The sequence below is a fragment of the Polypterus senegalus genome, chromosome 3, assembly GCF_016835505.1.
Source record: "Polypterus senegalus isolate Bchr_013 chromosome 3, ASM1683550v1, whole genome shotgun sequence".
NCBI classification, from domain to species: Eukaryota; Metazoa; Chordata; class Cladistia; order Polypteriformes; family Polypteridae; genus Polypterus; species Polypterus senegalus.
In genome coordinates this window covers 75,443,877-75,457,698 of record NC_053156.1, presented here as the reverse complement: position 1 = coordinate 75,457,698, position 13,822 = coordinate 75,443,877, and the positions used below count along the sequence as shown (strand labels likewise).

The window sequence follows — 13,822 nt, the reverse complement described above, 5'->3', positions numbered from 1 at the left end:
TGTCATGTGAAATCCTTTTACAGTTCTGTGTTTTCATATGGTATACAGCAATGGGACCTTGTAGTGTTTACAGTTTGTTGGTATTTAGTTTTGTGCACAATAGCATTCAGTTAGCCACAGAAAACTGATAGTTTACTTATAACTATTAGGGAGAAATTACTGATAATACTTTAATTGCTCAGGTTATATCAATGGAACACTTTGATATTATTAAATATATGTATATAAATATTGTTAAAACTGACACTGGCTGCTTGTAATGACCCAAAAGGATAGAGTGAAAAAAAGACAACCAATAAAGAGCTTTAGTGTTATAGCATGATGCTAAAGATGTGAAAGTCTTATAAAACAGATGGAAGTTCAACTTGATGCACTTCTGTGGCCTTCCTGACTGCTGCCACTGCCCTTACACAATGCTTTCGTCTTTTCTGCTGACTTGATTGCTCTATGTGGATAGACGATGCATTTACATTTCCACTCATGTTAAATGTGGTCACTATCTGTTACTGACCAACTCCAATGTGGTACTAACTAATCATGGTTTATATTAATCCAGATGTATTTGCATGGACTCAGTCAGAAAACAACCCATAGGAATCTGAACTATTGTATGTTCGTATTTAGTCAATGTCACACTGTACCCCCACACACACCTGTCCCCACCAACAAAAAAAAATAACTATTAACAGAATGAAAATAAAAAATACGAAAATAAATTTAAATTAAGCAGTTTAACAACAATGAAAATTAATAATTTTGCAACAGTAACGTTGCACCAGTAATTAGCCAAAAGGTTGGATTTATGTACACCATTGTGACACCATATTTAGAGAGCTGCATCATCCACCAGCATTCCACAAGTCTTAAACTTTAATCCAGGGTTTTGTCTCCAGGTTTTGATGATGCACACATGTTCTGCACATTTTTATTGAATCATTGTAGAAATTGATCTGACATTCTAAGGAGAATGTAATAAAAGTGACCTTATGGAGTTTTTAGCAGAATGTTCACTGAAATTGTTATACTGAAAGTAACCTGTCAGATTACTGTACTGTCATAATTATTAGTCTATGAGGAATATTTTAGCCTTGATCTCCTGAGTTAATTCTACTTTCCAGCCCCAAACTGTGTTCATTTGGCACTTCTTTAAATGCATCTTATGTTCTTATATTTTTATGTTCTTTTGTGTTTTCACAGCAGGATCACCAACAAATTAACATTACCTTGATTTCATATTCTAGCTTCTGAAGAGTGAGATAATTCCATTATAGATATATGTTTCACAAAGATAGACTAGATTTTCAGTCTGTTAATATTTCATATTTATCAGTTTGTTGTAAAATACGAGTCCTTTTATTGTGTGCATGCTATATTATTAGATTCTGTAGAAGCATCTGTTATTATCAGTATGAATATACTGCATGTCTTCATTAAGTATTTTTATGTGAATTTTAAATCCTAAATGAAAAAATGAACTCTCCTGTCAATTGGCCACAGTTTAAAAATTAATTGATGGATAAATATTGCTGGGTTACATTTATGTATTTCATCTACTTAAGAATACAGTACACCCCCAAAATTCGCGGGGGTTATGTTCCCAGAGCACCTGTGAATTGTGAAAAATGCGACTTTTGGATGTGGTTAAAAAATACCTTTTAAATGCCTATTTTTATATTTCAAACCCTAAATACAGTATGCCCCCAAAGCAGTTTAATCTGTTGCAAACTCAGCTTAACACATTAATACATTACCTAAAAAATTACTTTATTACATTACCCAAAAACAGAATGTAAAGGTAAACCCGTATACTATACAGTACTGCACTGCTATGTCTCCCGCGGTGCTAGAATGTAAAATAACAATGTTACCGCTATACGTACTGTAATTCATGCAAGCATCATTTTCTTTGTTATAAGCAGAGTAAATACATCATGATTTCATTTAATTAAAATACAGTAAAATGTACGGGTACTCACCAATGATGAATGATATTGATGATAAAGATGAAGTAGCTGTGTAGTACGATGCAGAGAATTTAAAACTCCTCGGGTGGTGCCCCTTCTTCAGGCACTTCAGGAGGAGTCGTATCTTTGGACGGGTCTTTTTCAGATGGGGTTTCGTGCCAGCTTTTCTTTATAGGTTTCAGGAACATTGTGATGGGAAGTGGCTGTCGTTGTTTCTTCACTGGATCTGTCTCTTCCTCCTCCTCTTCGCCGGCAGACTTTGTTAACTTCAACAAATCCTCGTCCATCAGTGGTCATCGATGCGGTTGTTCACCTCATCTTGAGTGATGCCGTCAAAACCTTCGACACCCAGTATCTTTGCCAGTTCCACGGGCCTTGTCGACAGCGTCGTGCTGAATATTTTCTGGTGATAAACCCTTGTTGTCATGGACACACTCTGGCCCCAGCTTCTTCCAGCAGGCATTGAGGGTTTCCTTTTCCATCTCCTTAAGAGCAGCTTGGATGACTGACAGGCACGTCGCGATTGTAAAGTTATGCCAGTAACCCTTCAATGTAAAATTCTCATCCGCGTCCATCGCATCCACAAGATATTGGAGAGAAATCCGGGTATAAAAAGCCTTGAAGGCACGGTTTATGTCTTGATCTAGGTTGGATGAGGGAGGTGGTGTGGGCAGGGAAGAACTCCCTCGTAATACAAATCCAAAGGGTGGCCACCAGCTTTATCCATAATAAGCAACACCTTGAAGTCCATGCCTAAGTCGTGGAAGTATTCCTTGGCTTGAGGGATGAAGCACTGGTGAAACCAGTTTAAAGCAAGGACATCGGTAATCCAGGCTTTAGGGTTGTGCATCCAGAAGACAGGCAGCAGGTTTTTATTTTTGTTTTTAAGGGCCCTAGAGTTCACTGATTTGTAGATAAGGCCAGGTTTCATCATGTAACCAGCAGCATTGCCACACATAATAAGTGTCACTCTGTCCTTTTGTGCTTTAAACCCTGGAGCTTTGGCTTCATCCTTCATGATGTAAGTTCTGGACGGCATCTTCTTCCAGAACAAGCCAGTCTCATCCATGTTAAAATCTTGTTCGGGTTTGTATCCCTTCTCCTCTATGATGTACCTAAATGTCTTGGGGAACTTCTCCGTGACTTCTTTGTTAGCAGTTGCTTCCTCTCCATCTAGAGAGATGTTTTTAATATTCAATTGCTTCTAAAAATGATCAAACCATCCCTTACTGGCTTGAAAATCTTCAGGCTCCGGTGCTGTTGATGGCCCTGGTTGCGGTTCTTTGGTATCTTCTACATTGTCTCCTGTAGCGAACTGCTGGTAAAATTTCTGTGCTTTCTCACAGATGATGTTACCGTCCAAGGGGTTGTTTTTCTTCCTGCAGTCAGTGATCCACAATACCAAGGAAGATGCCATCGTGACGATATTTTTATTCTTTACGGTTGTAACCTTTTTGGCACTATCACAGAAACTTACAGATACGGCACTCCGGATCGCTGCCTCATTCTTATTTATGTAGCGTACAGTGCTTCCATTAATGCCATAGTGGCGCGCTACTGCAGCATAACTTTTTAGTTCTTGGAGCAAATCCAGTAGTTCAACCTTCTCCTGGAGTGTTTTAAACTGCTTCTGGCACTTAGGTTCAGAACCAGAAGCCTTAGAAGGCACAGGGCTTTTCGGGGACATCTTGTGCGTTTAAGAAAAACAAAATGAAAACAATGAACAAAATGGAGAACACAAGGACACTCAGCTGGAGACACATGTCAGGCCAACACTCAATCAGCAGCAAGGAGAAATGAATAACGCTCTCGGATTGCTTACTTTCACCATCCCAAACCATGTTTCCCTAAGCGGTGGTAAACCCAATCACCTGGAGACGCGTCACATGGCAACACTCAATCAGCAGCAAGGAGAAATGAATAACATTCTCGGATTGGCTACCTTCACCATCCCAAACCGTGTTCCCCTACAGCGGTGGTAAACCCAATCACCTGGAGACACGTCACATGGCAATAGTCAATCAGCAGCAAGGAGAAATGAATAACGCTCTTGGATTGGCTACTTTCACCATCCCAAACCGTGTTTCCCTCAGCGGTTGCTTCCTGTTCTCTCTACAGCACAGTATTGCCTTGAAATAAGCCATAAAAAATTGTGGAGGATATTTGTTCTTTCACAATTAATAGTTAAGTTCTAAGGAAAAATCCGCGAATGACTGAGTCCGCGAACCATGAATCGCGACTTCACATGGGGTCTACTGTACTTTTTTTCTTTTCAGTTTGCATGCAAAGCTGTTTCCCCACCAGAAAATATTGGCACTCTTTAACAATTTGGTACCATTCTCTAAATTAACAAAGAAATGTTATTTGTGGAGCTATCAGGAATTGCCATCAGTGTCCTACTTTTTTCATTATTTAGCATATTGTGATTTTGTGCCATCTGCAGAGAAAGGCCTACAGCCATGAATGATGCAAGAAAGATTGATATGAGTACATTTGTGTAAACCTCATTACTTTGAAATATGGTGAATGGAGTATGGGGGGCATTCAAAACTTTTCCTAGTTTTTTTTTTTTTTTTACTCACATTGACCTTAAAAATGGCTTAATTTTTTTCACTGTTCACTGGAAAAATGGCAGACTCTCCAAAGCTGTCTTGATATTCTGTAGTTTACTAGTGCTATGCTTCTGAACTATTGGTTACAGGGGCACTCAACATTATTCTCTTATTGTGAGTTTGATGCTGCAGTATTGCTAGTCAAGATGCAGCTTTTTCTTACTGATAGAAAGTTATGAAATATCCTGATCGAATGTTTTACACCTTCAGACCAATACATTATAAATGAATTGTGCTTTTTAGCTGTACAAATATTATATTGAAACACAATAAGCAGGTAACAATGGTTTCAATTTTATTTTATCTATTTATAGTGCATTCAGACCATCTTACACTCTGTACACTTTATTATGTGGTAGATTTATTTTTATCTTTGAATTGGGCAGTTTATCCCATTCTTCCTATAAGATCCTTTCATTAATACTGGATGCGAAGCATCTGTAACCTGCCACCTTCAGGTCTCTTCTCAAATGTTCTATCAGGTTTAAGTTTGGGCTTTGACAGGCCACTAAAGAGCTGAGATATTCCCAGATGTCACTCTAGTGTTGTATCGGATGTATACTTTGGGTCATCAAGACCTTTTTTCTTATGCTCTCAAAGACATGCTGTTTGCCAAACTTCAAGCCGGAGTTAACCACTTTACCATGAAAACCTGCTTGATGAAGTGTTGCTAAGATGGTCACCTTTCTGACAAATTCTCACACCTTAGCAGAGGACATCTAAAGCTATGTTAATAGTGAATATTGGGCTCCTGGTCACCTTCTTGACCAAGGCCCTTTTTGCCCAGTTACTCAATCTGACCAGATGTCCAACTCTGGGAGGAATCCTGAAGATTCCAAACTTCTTCCATTTTTACAGTTATTGAGGCCACTGTGCTTCTGGGAACATTGAAAGTTTTAGGAATGGTTTTATATCGTTGTTCTGATCTGTGCCTCACCACAATTTGATCACAGAGGTCCACAGAGAGTTTGTTGGACTTCATGGGTTGGTTTATGTTGTGGCATTCAGTGTGAATTCTGAGACCTTATATACGCAGATGTGTAACTTTCTATATAATGTGGAATTAATCCAGTTTGCCACAGGTGGACTCCAATCAAGTTCTACACACACCTCAAGAATAATTAAAGAAAACAGGATGAGCCTGACCATTATTTGAAGTGCCACAGAAAAATGTCTGAATACTTACAGAAATGTAAGAAAACAGAAAGGATTTCAATTTTTGATTTTTAATAAATTTTCAAGCCTTTCTCTTTTTAGTGTGTCATTATGGGTTGAGTATAGATTGATACACAAAAATGACAACTTTATCCATTTAAAATTAAATACAATATGTATTATTTAACTTTAAAAATACTTGTAATATACCGCATTTTTAGGTCACACACAATGGTCTCATGCACTTGAACATTTAATTATGCTCACTTAATGCAACAACATAATTTGTTTTAACACTTCAGAAAGTAATGTCACTGTGACAGAGTCCAAAAGTTACTAAATATTTGTTCTCTTCATTAATGTAATATGCTTGATTTTTAAATATCATACACTAATACTTTGTTTACTTAAACTTGTGGTCACATGATAAAAAAGTGATGTTTTTTGATAATCAGAAATATGCAATAAATATTCTTGTCTAATTTCACATTGAATAGGGTAATGGTATCAGAATTTATATCACAAACTTATTTTTGTTTGAAGTAAGTAATTTTATGTGATTATTTATTTGGAAAAGACTCTTAAAACAAGTATTTATGTTTTAAAGTGTACAGCATTTACAGCATTAAGATATTAATTACAAGCACATTAATGACACAGAAAAGGAATAAACAAAAATATACTATAGCTAAGCACTAGCACATTTTTTTCATTTGATATTAGAATTAAAAAAATCTATACTACTAAATAAAGGTAAAACATAAATTAAAATTGTGGGAGGGTACAATCCTTTGCTTTATATTAATATATATTAAAAAGAATTAAAAATTAACAAAATAGAAAGCTTCCATGCTTTTACAACACTCTCATCCGTCCATTATCCAACCCAGTATATCCTAACTACAGGGTCACAGGGGTCTGCTGGGGCCAATCCCAGCCAACACAGGGCACAAGGCAGGAAACAAACCCCGGGCAGGGTGCCAGCCCAACACAGCAACACTCTCATGTTATGCTTAAATGTAAAGCAATGTAATTTATATTTTGATATTCACAGTAGGTTTCATCAAAGACCACTTTACTCAAACCTACTGCATTAGTATCTTTAATTTCCTTTAGAAAGCATTTCAGTGTTTTGAGAAGGTGAGAGGCTGTCTCTTATGTTCATGTAGGACTGATATAGTGTCCTAACAGACAGTTTGATTGAAACAACTGGCAAAGCTCAGTTCAGTTCTTTCAGGTGAATAGTCAGATACATAAGCAATGGTCTGAACAAAATGAAATAAGTCAACAATACATCCTTGACGTTATCCCAAGAGCATCATGTGTAACACACGAAAAGTGGGCACTCTACTGCATATATAGTTCCACTTTAACTTTAATCAATTAAATTTTATAACACATATAGAATTCTGTGGAGCTGAACTGTCATCATGTATGATATTAAAGTATTTTAGCATTATATTTATATTATATGCTCTTAACCTTCATTTAATATCTTTGTTTTAGTGATTTTGTTTTTCCTTTGAAAGAGTTTGACCATCTTTGTTTCTTAAATTACTTTTTAGTCATATTCCAGTTTGGTCCAAATGTAATGCATAAATCACCCCCAACTAACTCCACTACACTGTTTCTTTTTTATAATATCAAATAATTTTCAGAGCCCTGCTTCTGTACTGCAAATATGTTAAATCTAAAAATTCAAGCATTGTGTCATCGTGGTTTGTACTGCAGAATGATCCTTCATACATCTGAGATCTTCATTTGCCTACCTTTTTATGATTCCAAAGACCTGCTGTAGAAGCTTTGGAGAAAATAATTTCTTAAATTTTGCCACTACTGCCTGGATCTCTTTCTCTAGGCATTATCTTGAATTTGTGTATATATGTCTGAATGTCTTTTATATTCAGCCTGACGTCTCTGTTGTTTATCACGTTATACTGTGTGGTCACTTTTAGCATTTAATCTACATGTCATTCTGATTTTTATGTATTCAAAGGTCTTGTGCTTTAACGAAGTATACTGTATACTGGGTATATGTGTATTTTATTAATATCTCTGCTAAAATGTACTTTATAAAAAAGTAATTAAATCCTTATTTTTTTTATTATTTATTAATTTCTATATTATTATCTTTTATTTTTCTGGGAAGAGATTTATAAGTGAGGAATCACGCTGTAGTATTTGAAATGTCAAAATAAGCTTCAGTGCTTTTCGAAACCATGGATAAAATAGTCCATAAATAATAGGATTAAATGCAGAATTAAAGTAAGCCAACCAGCCAAAAATATGAACCACTAAGGGAGATGAAGAAACATCAGAAACTGAAGTAAAAAGATTATTAAAACAATATGGTGACCAGCATAATATGAAAACACTTACCACAATGCCTAGAGTCTTGGTAGCTTTGTTGTCTTTTCTTTTATTTTCCGCATTTCTTTTCCTTTCACCTGCAAGCTTTTGATGCACTACACGGTGTATTGCTTTTGCATGTTGCCTTGCAACAATAAAGATTTTAGAATACAAGCTTATCATTATAGAAAATGGGAGAAAAATGTGAAGAGAGTATCCAGTAAGCCCCAAAGTGCATTTAGCAGTATCATGCAGTCACCAGGACACAGATTATATACCTCAATTCCATCGGAATTTCCCCTGAAATATAGAAGTCCACTTGAATACAGAATTGGGATTACCCAGCCTATGGCAATAAACATCCAAACAGTAGAAAGTGTAATTTTACTGGGGTAGCGCATAGGATCACAAACTGCGAGATAGCGATCAATGGCGATGAAAACTAAATGAAAAACAGAAACTGCGCATAAAACTACATCCACAAATGAATACATGATACATACAGTGCTTCCAAAATACCAGCATGTTTCTACTGATCGAACCATTACAAGTGGCATTGAAAACAGTCCCAAAAATAAATCTGCCACTGCCAGTGAAAGTACAAGAAGGTTAGTTGGTGTGCGAAGCTGTTTAAAATGAGAGATGGAAATAATTACAACTAAATTACCACCTACAGTTACAAGAATTGCAGTTGAAAAGAAGCAATATTGAGCAGCATAGGCCACTTTGGTTCGAACTTCCTTTGGACATGAAATGTTTTCTGACTGAAAGCAGTACTGTAGTGGTTCATCATTCTGCACCTCCGTAAAATTCATAGTCCTCACTCTTTTTGGCACCAACTATTAATGGACTGTGCATTAGTTATGTTTCCTATTATACTGAAGATTAACTGTACATTATAAGAACAACTCCAGACTCTCTCTGCTGAAATCTTTATCTCAAGTTTCATCATCTGCTCAGAATTCAGTGTTAGGCATGAAATATTCCCTGTAGCATTCTGTGTACGAAACAGATGGTGTTTATGCTCATTCACAGCAAATATTTACTCATCATTTTATATTAAGAAAGTGTTTATTTGCAATAAGGAAACATGGACACTCTTTAGAATTTTCTTTTTGGTTATTCATTATTTTAACATTTTGAGCTGCATAAAAATATACTAATTGATAAAATGTAAATAAATAAATAAAATAGCACACCTAGTATGTTTAGTTGTAAAGAATTTAGTCCTCATAATGTTACTTAACTTGAATGTTAAACTAACCATTAAAAGGTAATTTGATTGTCCTTGTGTTAGACTTCAGTTTTTCTTCTAAATTCTTTCTTTATGAATTTTCAGTTCTCGTTAATATGACATGATTATTATAACTGGAAATGTTCATTTTTATTTAGGGAAGAATTACAGCTCTAAACCAAAAGAATTCTTGAGGATGTTTCTTTTGGTCTTACTCAGCATATTGCACAACCAAGGTCACACATTAGATCACGTCATATTGAAGAAATTTAACATAAATAGATAGATAGATAGATAGATAGATAGATAGATAGATAGATAGATAGATAGATAGATAGATAGATAGATAGATAGATAGATAGATAGATAGATAGATGCTGGGCTAAAGGCTGCTGCTAATACTTTACTGGCAGAAAAATCATGAAATACAATACAATATCAAATGAAACTGCTTCAAAGCAGGTCATTATTGAAAAAAAAATAATTTTACAACAAATCATCACATTCTTGTACTTTGGTATAACAGCCTGAGGTGAAGGACAATCATATTTTTACAGGATGGTCAAAAGAGAATTTACAAGATGTCACAAGAACGAGACATTGACAGATAAAGAGTTGGGGCAGCCACCCGTATATTGTGGTATCCTGGCTGCAAAAGTCGTTTTCTTTCAGCACAATACAGAGCACTGAAGTGCACACAACCGAGTCCAAAACAAGACTAAAGAAACAAAGGAAAAGGGGCAGGTTTTAAAGGGGGAGACAGGAAGTGAGGTCGTATGGATCCGGCACGTGGTCTTCCACCATTGGCTCGTAGCCGGAGGTGACATCAGAGGGACTGGAGCTGGTGTGGCCGACTTCCATTGGCTCAGTCCCGGAAGTGATGTCAGGTGATCCAGGTGAAATCCCCCGGGGATGGTCTACAGGCAAGGGAGAAAAAGAGTCAGTGCACTCTGCCACACCCGGCATGCCTCGAACTGCCTTCACTCAAGCCCTTTAGCTGCCTCCCATGCGCGTGTGTGACAAGGCCCCCTTAGCCCAGACCCGACGGGTCGGGCGACCTAACCGAGAGGTCGTGAACCCGAAAGAGCATCAGCGTTGGCGTGGAGCGCCCGGACGATGAACGAGCGAAAACTTGTACGGCTGCAGGTCAAGAAACCACCGGGTGACCCGCGGATTCGACTCCTTGTGGAGGGCCATCCACTGTAGGGGTGCATGGTCCGTGACAAGGGTGAATTCCCGGCCCAACAGGTAGTACCTCAGCTGAGTAATCGCCCATTTAATCGCCAGAGCCTCCCTCTCCACCGCAGCATACCTGGTCTCCCGGTCCAACAGTTTCCGGCTCAGGAACATGATGGGGTGCTCCACACCATCGACGCTTTGGCTCAGCACGCGCCCAGGCCTGTGTCCGAAGCGTCCGTCTGGAGGATGAAAGGCAAAGAAAAGTTAGGTGCCATCAAAACAGGTGTGGACGTAAGGGCCTGCTTTAAGTCACCAAATGCAGCGCTGTTTTTCAGTCCATACCACAATGTTCGGGCCCTCTTCTTTGTTAAATCAGTCAAGGCGCCGCTCTCCGAAAACCGGGTACAAACCGGCGGTAGTACCCGCTAACCGAAAGGCTTGGACTTGCCGCTTGGTTCATGGACGGGCCATTTCAGAATGGCATCAATTTTGGAGCACTGTGGCCTTACGGTACCCGACCCACCAGGTAGCCTAAATATTTGGCTCGCTTAATCCAAGAAGCATTTCTTGGGATTAATCCGAGCCCGCCTCACCAAGTGTCCGTAATACCGCTTGGACATGCTGTAGGTGTTCCTTCCATGTGCTGGAATAGATGACCACGTCATCCAGGTAGGCAGCACTGTATGAGTTATGAGGCGAAGCACTTTGTCCACCAGGCGCTGAAAGGTTGCTGGAGCCCGTGTAACCCAAATGGAAGGACACGATACTGCCAGTGTCCGCTAGGGGTACTAAACGCGTTTTTCCTTTGCGGAGTCCGTTAAAGGAACCTGCCAGTACCCTTTCGTCATGTCAAGTGTGGTCAGGTATTGAGCCTGTCCAAGCCTCTCGAGGAGGTCGTCCACGCGTGGCATTGGATAAGCATCAAATTGGGAGACTTGATTAAGCCGACGGAAGTCATTGCAGAACCTCCAACTTCCGTCAGGCTTACCGCCGAGCACAATGGGGCTGGACCAGGGACTATAACTTTCCTCAATCACACCTAGCTCCAGCATGCGCTTGATCTCAAGCTCCACTTCAGCCTTTTTTGCCTCGGGAAGACGATACGGGCGTTCTCGGACAACAACCCCGGGCTCTGTCACGATGTTGTGCTCAATCAGAGAGGTCCTTCCGGGTTCTCACTGACTACCTCCCGAGCGGTCCGGATAACTGTTTCCAGCTCCTGCCGCTGTCTGGGACTTAAGTCCGTGCGAAGTTAAGGTCGTGTGTGTGGCGAAGAGTGGCGGGCTGGCGGAGGAGGGATCGGGGTCCCTGTCCTTCCACGGTTTCAGCAGGTTCACATGATAAACCGCTCCTTTGGCCGGCGATTGGGTTGACTCACCAAATAGTCGACCAGTCCCTTCCTCTCCTTAACTTCGTAGGGGCCCTGCCAGTGGGCAAGCAATTTAGAGTGGGAGGTAGGCACTAGGACCATGACCCGATCTCCGGGCGGAACTCCCGAAGAGGCGTGCGCGGTTGTAGTACCGGCCTGTGCTGCTTGAGCCTCCTCCATGTGACTTTTAAGGACAGGCGTAATTTTTCCAAATCTATCGCGTAACTGCGCGATATATCCAGTATGTTTGTGGAGGGAAGAGCCTCTTCTTCCCAGCCTTCTTTCAAAATATCTAATATGCCCGAGGTTGTCGCCCGTATAGTAGTTCAAAGGGGAGAACCCGTGGAGGCTTGTGGGACTTCCGATAGGCAAAAGGACGAGGGGGAGGAGCTGATCCCAGTTCCTTCCATCCTCGCTGACCACCTTACGCAGCATTTGCTTGAGAGTTTGATTAAACCTCTCTACTAATCCGTCGGTTTGAGGATGATACACGAGGTCTTTAAATGCTTTATTTTCAGTAATCTGGCAGTCTCCTTGAACGTTTCCGAGGTGAAGGGGTCCCCTGGTCTGTCAAGACTTCTTTGGGGATCCCCACGCGAATACCCCTAGTAATTCCCGTGCGATGGCTTTAGAGGTAGCTGAGCGCAACGGAACAGCTTCGGGGTATCGTGTAGCGTAATCCACGAGGACTAAAATGTACTTGTGTCCTCGGGCTGAGGGCTCCAGGGTCCCGCCAGGTCGTCCCCGATTCTGTGGAAGGGAACGTCAATCAGTGGAATAGGAATGAGAGGAGCACGGTCCCTCCTAGGAATTTGTCGCAGTTGACACTCCGGGCAGGAAGCGCCAAAAGCGGCGAACCTCCTCATTAATTCCTGGCCAGTAGAAACGGAGCTTGATCCGCTCCAGAGTTTTTCGGTGCCCAGGTGGCCACCTAGGAGGTGGGCGTGTGCTAGCTCACAGACCTGCCGCCGAAGGTGCGGGCACTAGCAGCAGCCTCGTCTCCTGCCCGTCATGCATTGCTACACGGTAAAGGAGGTCATTATCTAGCACAAAGTAGGGGCCCTGTGGCATCGACTGATTAGTGCGCTGGCCATTGACAAGGACCACTGCATTTTTTACAAACTTCAGGGAGTCATCATTCCATTGCTCCCTCTAAAAGAAGCCGGCGTTTCTTTAAATTGGAACCGCAACACGGAGAGAGGGTCAGCGTCGACCTCAATGGGCGTGGTTTCCTCCCGCTCCGCGCGCGTTGGTGGATGGCGTGTTAGCCAGCGGCGGCCGGAGTTGCCACGGCAGTCAGGGCGACTGCTTCGTCTCTCTCTGCCGGCTGATTACACGGCGTGGAGGCAGCTTGAGACGGGTTATCTCCGTCCATAACGAGGCCCAAATTAACCCGGGAGTGGTATGTGTCTCACCGCTTTTGATTTTAGACCAGTCCGCCCTAGTATCACCGGGTGTGGAGGATCAGGTAGGACGCTACGGTGAGCTTCTGAACTGACCCTCCGTAACTGATGACACAGCGGCGGACCTGTACCAGCGGATGTCTCCGTGGACACAGGTTATACCGGTCTTAAATTTAGCCACTGTTGCGGTTGCACAAAGCGGCGGCAACAATGAAATGTTGCTGCGGAGTCGAACAAACCTGTGGTCTTGTGTCCGTTGGCGATCACCACGCCAGTATGTGGGACCGCCAACGGATTAGCCAGAGCACACCAACCCTCCTCACCCTCCACCTGCATTCCTCCTTGCCTCCAAGCGGTTTGCGCCAGCCGCGCCGGACGCCAATACGGCTCCGGATTGTACAGGGTGGGGCTAGGTCTTGGAACATACCCGGCTGAGTTTGACATGAGGACGGTTCTGCTCCCCAGAGTGTGAGGCCGCCCTCTGCGTCTCCATAAGCTCTATGAGCTCAGCATGTTCTTGAACCGCTCGCCCCAAACCGGCTGGGTGAAGCCACGGG

General features: G+C 41.3%; 1 pseudogene; it reads right to left on the bottom strand.

Moving 5' to 3' along the window:
* Window positions 1-7,864: 7,864 nt before the first annotated feature.
* On the bottom strand, window positions 7,865-8,895 carry LOC120526550 (annotated as a pseudogene).
* Between the last annotated feature and the right edge of the window lie 4,927 nt (window positions 8,896-13,822).